Source organism: Ixodes scapularis, unplaced genomic scaffold (genome assembly GCF_016920785.2).
Source record: "Ixodes scapularis isolate PalLabHiFi unplaced genomic scaffold, ASM1692078v2 PGA_scaffold1__304_contigs__length_218370807, whole genome shotgun sequence".
NCBI classification, from domain to species: Eukaryota; Metazoa; Arthropoda; class Arachnida; order Ixodida; family Ixodidae; genus Ixodes; species Ixodes scapularis.
In genome coordinates this window covers 33,571,774-33,580,188 of record NW_024609846.1, presented here as the reverse complement: position 1 = coordinate 33,580,188, position 8,415 = coordinate 33,571,774, and positions in this window count along the sequence as shown.

Genomic DNA, 8,415 nt, shown 5'->3' with positions numbered 1-8,415 from the left:
ATGCGACTGAGTTAGGGTGCCTTGGCTCAGAGATGGTGCATAGTAAATGCGATGAAAAAGACATAAGCAATAAACTTTGCGTCTCAAGGCCAGTTCTGGAAGGTCGGCTTTCTGTTTTAATAAGGTGACGCTTGAATGTCGAGAATATTCGGAAAAAATAAAGCCCGCAACACGGTTTTGAAAGGCTTCTATTTCGGTGATCAAATATGCTTGGTGAGGATACCAGATGCTCGATACGTACTCAAGTTTCGGCCGAATCAATGAAAGGTATGCAGTTTGTTTTAAATCAGGAGGAGCACAACGAAGTGTATGTTTTAGGTAGCCCAAAGAACGATTACACGATGATAACAATGACCGAATATGTACCTTCCAGGAGAGATGCGAGTCGACGTGAACACCTAAGTATTTATAAGAGGAAACAGAGTCAACAACGTTAGAATCAATAAAATAGTTATGAGAAAAAAAGGTCTCTTTCCTAACAAATGAGATAAGTTTGCATTTAGAAGGGTTAAGCTCCATGAGCCAAGACGAGCACCACAATGATAGGTTAGTGAGGTCATGTTGTAGTTCCATGCTGTCTTCTTTGTTAGAAATTTGCCTATATATAACGCAGTCTGCAAAAATACGGATGCGCGAGGAAATACATGAAGGTAAGTCATTAATATATATTAAGAAAAGCAAGGGTCCAAGGACGGAGCCTTGAGGAACACCCGAAGCCACAGGAATAGAAGTTGAACTGTAAGAGTCACGACCGTGTACTGACTTCGGTCAGAAAGCCAGTTTTTGATCCACAGGATGATGTTATCATCTAGTTTTAGATGGGTAAGTTTTTGTAACAGACGTTTATGTGGGACCCGGTCGAACGCTTTGGCGAAATCAAGAAAAATAACATCAATTTCGTAACCGAAGTCAATAGAAAGATGGATATCATGAATGAATCCTGCGAGTTGAGTCTCGCAGGAATGACCCTTCCGGAACCCATGCTGGTTATTAAAGATTAGTTGATTTCCCTCTAAAAAGCGGATGATGTTCGAATGCAATATATGTTCAAACATTTTTGAGGCTATGCTTGTAATGGATATGGGCCGATAATTCAAGGGGGAGCTGCGTTCACCTGATTTAAACAACGGGACAATTTTACCGACCTTCCGGTCACTAGGAACTGAATAAGAAAGCAAAGATTGGGAAAAAATTGCGGACAATATGACACCGGAAACTGTTTTAGTATTCATTAAAGCCTTCGAATTAATTTCGTCTACACCACTCGAAGAAGAAACCTTCAAGTTATCAATTAGTTTTACAACACCAGATGAATTTATCGTTATACTTTCCATTTTATCATGTTCAAAAAACGTATCCAAAATGGGTACTATTGGTCGCACCAGCCGCCATACCGGTTAGCATTTTTTCCACAATGCCTGGAAGCCCTACAAAACAAAAGCACTCTATATGAAGTGAACATGTTAGCACTGCTTCAATGGTGCCCATACATATTTGTTTTATGCACTTGGGATGGCACATAAAAAATGTCACTTTCTATTTGCATTGGAAGCTTGGCAGCAGACTATGCTCGTGCCTCAGAACTCTTGGCCATGGTTCCTATGACCTAGCTATTTCAATGAGCAAGAAAGGGTATCCATAGTCTATACTACTGGGTGAGCCTGCAAGTTCAGGAGCAGAAAATTAAACTGACTGGCAGGAAGGAGGTAGCAAAGGCCATTCAGTCAGCTCTAGCTATTTTTCGAAACCAAACATTCTCCTCCTTACCTGGGGTGTGCTTTCCCCTCTCAGTTGTGCAATGGTGCGTGTGCACAGCAAAGGAGGATTGGGCAAACTGGGTAGCGATGGAAGTCTCCTTGTGGCTTAGGAAGGATGGTCAGCCTCAATTAAGGAACGAGTCCCCCCCTCCCACCAAATACCAAAAAGAAGAGAGACCTGTGTCGGAGAAGTGTTGCAATTGCCTCCTGGCTCATGCTATCTCTTTCTTAGTTTTAATCTATGAAGTTCTCTGATGTAACCTTGCAACCTACTCTATGTAGACAGAAGACACCCGACACCATACCTGTCTATAAATCATTCGCTACAAAAATGTTCTCTCCACAAAGTACTGAGGGGGGAACATTTGTAGATCTCAGGTGGTCCTGTTCAAATTAAATATCTAGCATCATAAGCCTACTACACTGAGCAGTAAAAATCACTCCCTGGTACTTTATCATCATCTGAGGATAAGGAGAACAAACGTTTAGACCTCCTTCTGACATTTACGATTCATACCTTCCAGCAAAGGGAAGAGTGTGTTGACAGCAAACATTGCCTTGCCCTCCGCTGCCACCGCTCGTGCCTCGGTGTCATATAGCTGGGTTTGCAGGTCTTCGAGGTTCTTCTCCAGCAGCACCGCTCTTTCCTCGGCTTGTGCTGCCCTTCTTTCTGCCGCGGCAGCCTCGGCCTCGGCTTTCACTGAGCTTGCCTCAGCTGCGGCAGCCCTGGCCTCAGCCTCACCTACATCGCCACCATCTTCCATGCCATCACTGGCAGAAGCAGGACCCTCGCCACCTGGTCGTGGGGTTTCCTGGGTTAAAGAAATTATTTTTTTTAGTGTTCAAGACAAAGACTTGAAAGACGTTTACGCTTCTCTATAATGCGAAATTAGAGCGCAGCTCTTGAGGTGTTTTGAATTTGCGATATACAGTGGTAATGAATTTCGTTATATATATTTCTGTTACACCCATAGGGTAGGTGCTGCATAATTATAAACCAATTATTTAAAGCAGGTAATCATGTGGAAACACAAGGTCATGCAAAATCACATGAACACATAGCTTTACGTGATAATATTACTTTACCTAACCACGCAAGGTTCCGTGATTACGTGACTATACGTAATTACGTGAAGTTACATGATCATATAACCTTACATAGTAACATAAAGTTACATTATCACAGAAGGTTACTTTACGTAACGTCAGGTTACATAATCATGAGACTTTGCGCAATCACGCAATGTTACGTGATTATGTAACGTCACATGATCACGTAACCTTCTTTCTGCACCATCCTCTTCCTTCGTACCCTCCCCTTCTCTTTCTCCATGCCCCCTCCCTTCTTCTCCTCCTCCTCCTCTATACCCTGCCCCCTCCTCGTCTGGTGACGCCGACACCGTGAAACACAGGAACGGGCGTCTAAGAGCAACGCTCTAAAAGCATCTGAAAATCATCCTAGAACTATGCTTTCCCAGATCTACAAATAGTCTTGAAAATGCAGCTTTTGAAACAAAGTTTTCAGCAAGAAGAGTGTGTTATGCATACACAGTCAGCTCAAGCAACTGCTCTGATAGAACTGAATCCCATTTTAGTAAAAGTTGTTTATCACCTTGAGAAACTCCAACCTCAGCCGCTGTAGTACGCGGTCCTCGAGGGTACTTCTTTTCCTCTTTCCGGTCTTCTAAAATGGAGCAAGGAATATTACAGATCGCTTAGAAACACAGAAAAAAAAACACTTAGGAAGCAGACATTCATGCTTGTAACCATGTCGTAGACAAATAAACATACCACATTCAACCAATCATTAGTAGAAAAATGTATTAAACAAGGTTGTCCTAATGTGGTGATATTGCCTGAAACAAGTCAAAATAAATTACTCCCTTCAGCTATGGAATTCAGTGGATAGTGAACCACCAGCCTCCTTTGAGCATCTAAGCCATGCATGCTACTATACCCCTTGGACATGAGCAATCCATGGAATGTCATTCGGGCAATGGGCGAATCTGCTAGCAATCCTAGCTCAGCGCATGACGCACATGTCGTGATGCATGGAAGGCATTTGATTGGTCGTGTGCAAGGTGAGCTGCATGTTGTTTGTTCTTTTAGGTTAGACCGATGTAAATGACACTCTCAGATCAGCACCGCCCAAGCAGCTACAAAGGCCTCCTGTGCAGTGGAGTAATTATACAGCGTAAGTGCAATGAACATTACCCACTTTAAATCAAAGTAAAAAATAAGCCTAGAAAGCTTAACACGAGGTTGGTTCACAGAAAACTTTGGGTTTCAATTTGCAACTTTCAAGCGAGACAAGTTTCCCTTTGATAATTTACAAACTATCAATGAACCTGCACTCGCTGCTAAAACAGAGGTTCAGGCGGGTTGGTTGTTCATGATATACAAGGGAACAGCACACCCCCAAAACAAGCACTCAGTAGTGTGACGCACACAAAAGAAAGAAATACTTACACAGCGCCGTCTAACAACTTTTGTGTGTGTTAGACTTCTGAGTACTTGTTTTGCGGGTGAGCTGCTCCTTTGCGCATCATGCTTTTGCTGTCCTCGTAAAATTTAAATTTCACCTAAAGTCTGAAACTTTACACTTCACAAACTTGAAATTAATAAAAAATATAGAAAATATTTTATTTTTTCTAACCTAAGCAAAGTTTGAGACTGCCAAACGCAAACCTTGAAAAAGCTCAAGCTTCAAATTTTGCAAATTGAAACTCAAGCTGTCGCAGAAATTGAAAGCTGCAAATTTTGCATATCTGAATCTCGGCGATATTCAAAATGTCTAAAATGTTTCGAACTCAAATCTTGGGAGGTTTGTGGCATATCTATTTTGTACACAGTAAACATAAGGAAAATAGTGCAATACAAATTCAGACTATCAAGGTCAGGCATCAAGATAGTCAATCTCTTTGTTAATAGTGCGTCGGCGAGCAAGCGCGTGCCTGGCCGAGTGGTCATCGCGCTTGACAGTCGCCCGGAAGGTGTAGGTTCGATTCTCAGTCAGTAGACTGTCCTTTTATTTATTCTTTCAACTTGGCGTTCTCGTAAGTTCAAGAACATTCTCGTCTGATTCGGTTAGGAGTGTCCTACGCACTGAAAGTTCTACGCAAATGTTCCAGAAAGCCACGACGGTATACATTAAGGACTCTGCATGGCGAGCAGAGGCAGTCTCGCCCCAGCTTTCGACTCTGCTGTTACGCTGACTTCGACGCACTGCTGTTACCTTGTTCCCGTTTTATTATTGGGCACAAGTTCGCCCAATTAAACGTTTCAGTTTCCCCAGTTATTCGTTTACCTCGTCGTTCGTGACAATAGTGGTAAAAAATATGGAAACATATACAAAAAAATTAATATACCATAAATGCGATGAGATGTCAAGAAAACAATATATATTTACCTTGGCAACTTTGGATGAGGCATCATCCTCATTCGTGGCGGCCAGCATCTCATTCAACAAAGATTCCAGGTCACTGCGGATCGCTGACAAGAACACACATATTAGGATTTCTCCGAAAACAATCCATATCTCTCTACACATCGTTCAGTGCTCGTCAAACTTATACGGAATACTTGTGGAATATTGAATGCAGAAAAAAGACAAAATACGAGAGAACTGCGCATATTTATGTGAACTGAAGGTATGCTAGGGATATAGTGGGACAGAAAGAGAAATAGCTTAGGGCTAGTGCCAGCTATGCAGGCACACATAGAAAAAAATAAATAGGACAAATCAAGAGTAGGCTTAGAATGTGTTCCAGATAAGTTTGCTGAGCACTGTACACTGTTCTACATTGTTCTACATTGCTCCTCAGCTCAGAGCTGACGGATGGTGGACGAGGTCCAGAGGTTATTGTAGTCCCTAAGCTTTTCTATCTATAGTCCGTTGCAACCTAAGACCGAAGGCCGAGGGTAAGACGGGCTGGGGAGAAGGAAGCGGACGGAACGCTAAAGAGAGAAGAAGGTTTCCCCCTCTCTTCTCCAGCGTTCTGCTGGAGAAGAGACGCTGGAGAAGAGAATTAAAATACAAGTATTCGTTCAGAGTGTTAATAAAAATCGTCAGGAAAGCAACAACTGTCAAATGAAGCGACTGTTTTTAAAGACATGTAGAAATTTGTTAATGCCTGCGTGAATAGACCTTGCGCGAAATCCCCCAAGCGCCCCGACCCGCGCGCCAGGAATTGTGGGAGAGACTGTCCCTCGCCTGGCCGCTCTGCCTTGAGATCGCATTGCCTTGTCGCTTGCCTCCTCTTAATCCTCTGTTTTTCGATTTCATTACCTTGCTTCCATTACATTGCTTCCAAGCGTTCCTATTCTCTTCTGCGCGCGATATTTCTTGTATATATATAGTATTTTTTTGCTCAAGTTAAGCGGCACTCGAAAGCATACGCTACAGTGCGAGTCAACGGAGCGAGCACGGGCGGCAAAACCACAGCGCACTCGGCTCTCCCGTCGCGATTGTTGATTCAGAGCTCTACCTACCCCTATGACATGTGCGCGGGTATTCATAAACGGCTCCTCTCGACTGCACGAGGGTCAAATGAACCAAAATGAACAGCTAACAGCGCGATAGGAATTGGTAGCAACGGTGTACTTACCCGGGGAACGACGCGTGAAGTGGCGTGTTGTCCGTTGGCACTCCCGTCGAAAAAGCCGAAATAAAGACACAAAGGCTATATATATATACAAGAAATATCGCGCGCAGAAGAGAATAGGAACACTTAGAAGCAATAAAAAATAGATAAAATAGGTAATGGAATCGACAAACAGAGGATTAAGAGGGGGCAAGCGACAAGGCAATGCGATCTCAAGGCGGAGCAGCTAGGCGAGGGACAGTCTCTCCCACAATTCCTCGCGCGCGGGCCGGGGCGCTTGCGAAAATTGCAAATCGTCTATTGAGTAACGCGAATGACAGTGTGCTTGCGCTCTTGTTCCATTCAAAATGCCAACACGTTGGCGGTGTGATGTCATTTTAGTTCTGGTGATCACATCAGGTCAGGCCCGCCCAAAGTAGTCATATAAACAAATCAAATCTAAATATCTTGCTGGGAAAACTCTCAGTTTGCAGAAAGCATAGCGCACGAGGTTGTGTGTTTTTAATGTGTTTTTAATAAAACGGAATGTGTTTTTAATAAAACGTTGGTCAGAGTCCGCAAAAACCATGTTGACTGCGAAATGTATATGTCAAAAAAGGGGAGAGGAAGAACTAATAGTAGGATATTTGCATCAACGTTTAGAAAAGTATTTAGCGCCCCAATACACAGAGAGTTGTAAACAAAGATACATAAGGTTTAATCGGTTCCTAAACTTTACAAAAAAAAACTTTTACGTTCACTTACGTATAAATTTAAATTTAAAATAAATTTAAAACATCGAATAGAACGCGCCTTCTATAGCCCAGCCTTTTTTTGTAGAGCCGCTGCTCTTCACATTCACGGAGTGGTTTGGCTCGCGTTTGAAGCGGACGCCAAAATGTGTTGCAGCAGTGCGATGGAAGTGACCTTGTCGCTTGACACTTTCAAGGGCTTTTTTCATATCACTTTGGCGCTATAAAGCCCGTGTTGTTGTTCTCTATTATATGTTCGAACCATCCTAGGCACCGGAAGAACAGTAATAGCGTTCAGGAGGAAACAAAATTCTCCTGCGTTATAGACATGAGCGTCATAAAATGTCCGATTGTCGCGTTTTCCCCCACGTGCATCCTGTTACGTAAATAATTACTTCGGCAAAAAACGCAACTGCAGAATGCTCAAATTGGGTCCGCATGGAGCTAATGAAGCATACAATTCAAACGAAAGCTTACCTTGGCAGAATAGCGGGTGCCAAACGGTGTACACGTCCCGAAGCGAAACCTCGTGTAGAATTGTTCGCCTTTTTAGCCGGGGGTAAGCATGACAACCTCAACTCCGCATTTATTTTCTCTTGAATGTGCTCGCTGACTGCTCTCAATTTTTACACCTGCAAAATAGACAGGTCACGGCACCACTAAGTGAACCTTGAACGTATTCCCATTGCTTGGCTAGGAGTTAGATGTCGCTGAACAAAAACTGTCGATTTTTGCCCTGCGTCTCATTCTACCCCTCCTTACCCTACATACTAGTAGAAAAAGGGCCAAATTTTACGACGAACGTCTTCAAGACGGTTGTTTTATTTTAACTGAATTAATTGTTATAGCCTTCCACGGTTCTTGGCTTCCAAATTGTAGTTTTACCATGAAAACTCTATAAGCCAAAGAACCTGTAATTGAAAAGTTAATTAGCGCATGTTTGTTAATTAGTTGACTGATCGTAACGATTACTTAGCTATATTACGTCGGCCAAGCTCGATGACACGGAGTGAAAACAATATTTGTCTAAAGCGAACTCATTTTTATTTTACGTTTGGACCAATTAAAAAAGATACCCGGTAGGTATATTTTATACATTGTAATAGCATAAGTCCCATTCTATGAAAATGAAAACGATTGCCTCATAAAAAAGAACGAAAACTTGAATTTTTCTTTTATTTACCTCATATACGCAAAACTACAACTCTTCAGAACTTATTATCAAGTAATACAATTCGCTAGAAAATGGGAACGTATGATAATTGTCTTATAGTATGGTAGAATTGCGGATTCCGTGAACATTTCTTAAATTTTGACAACTTA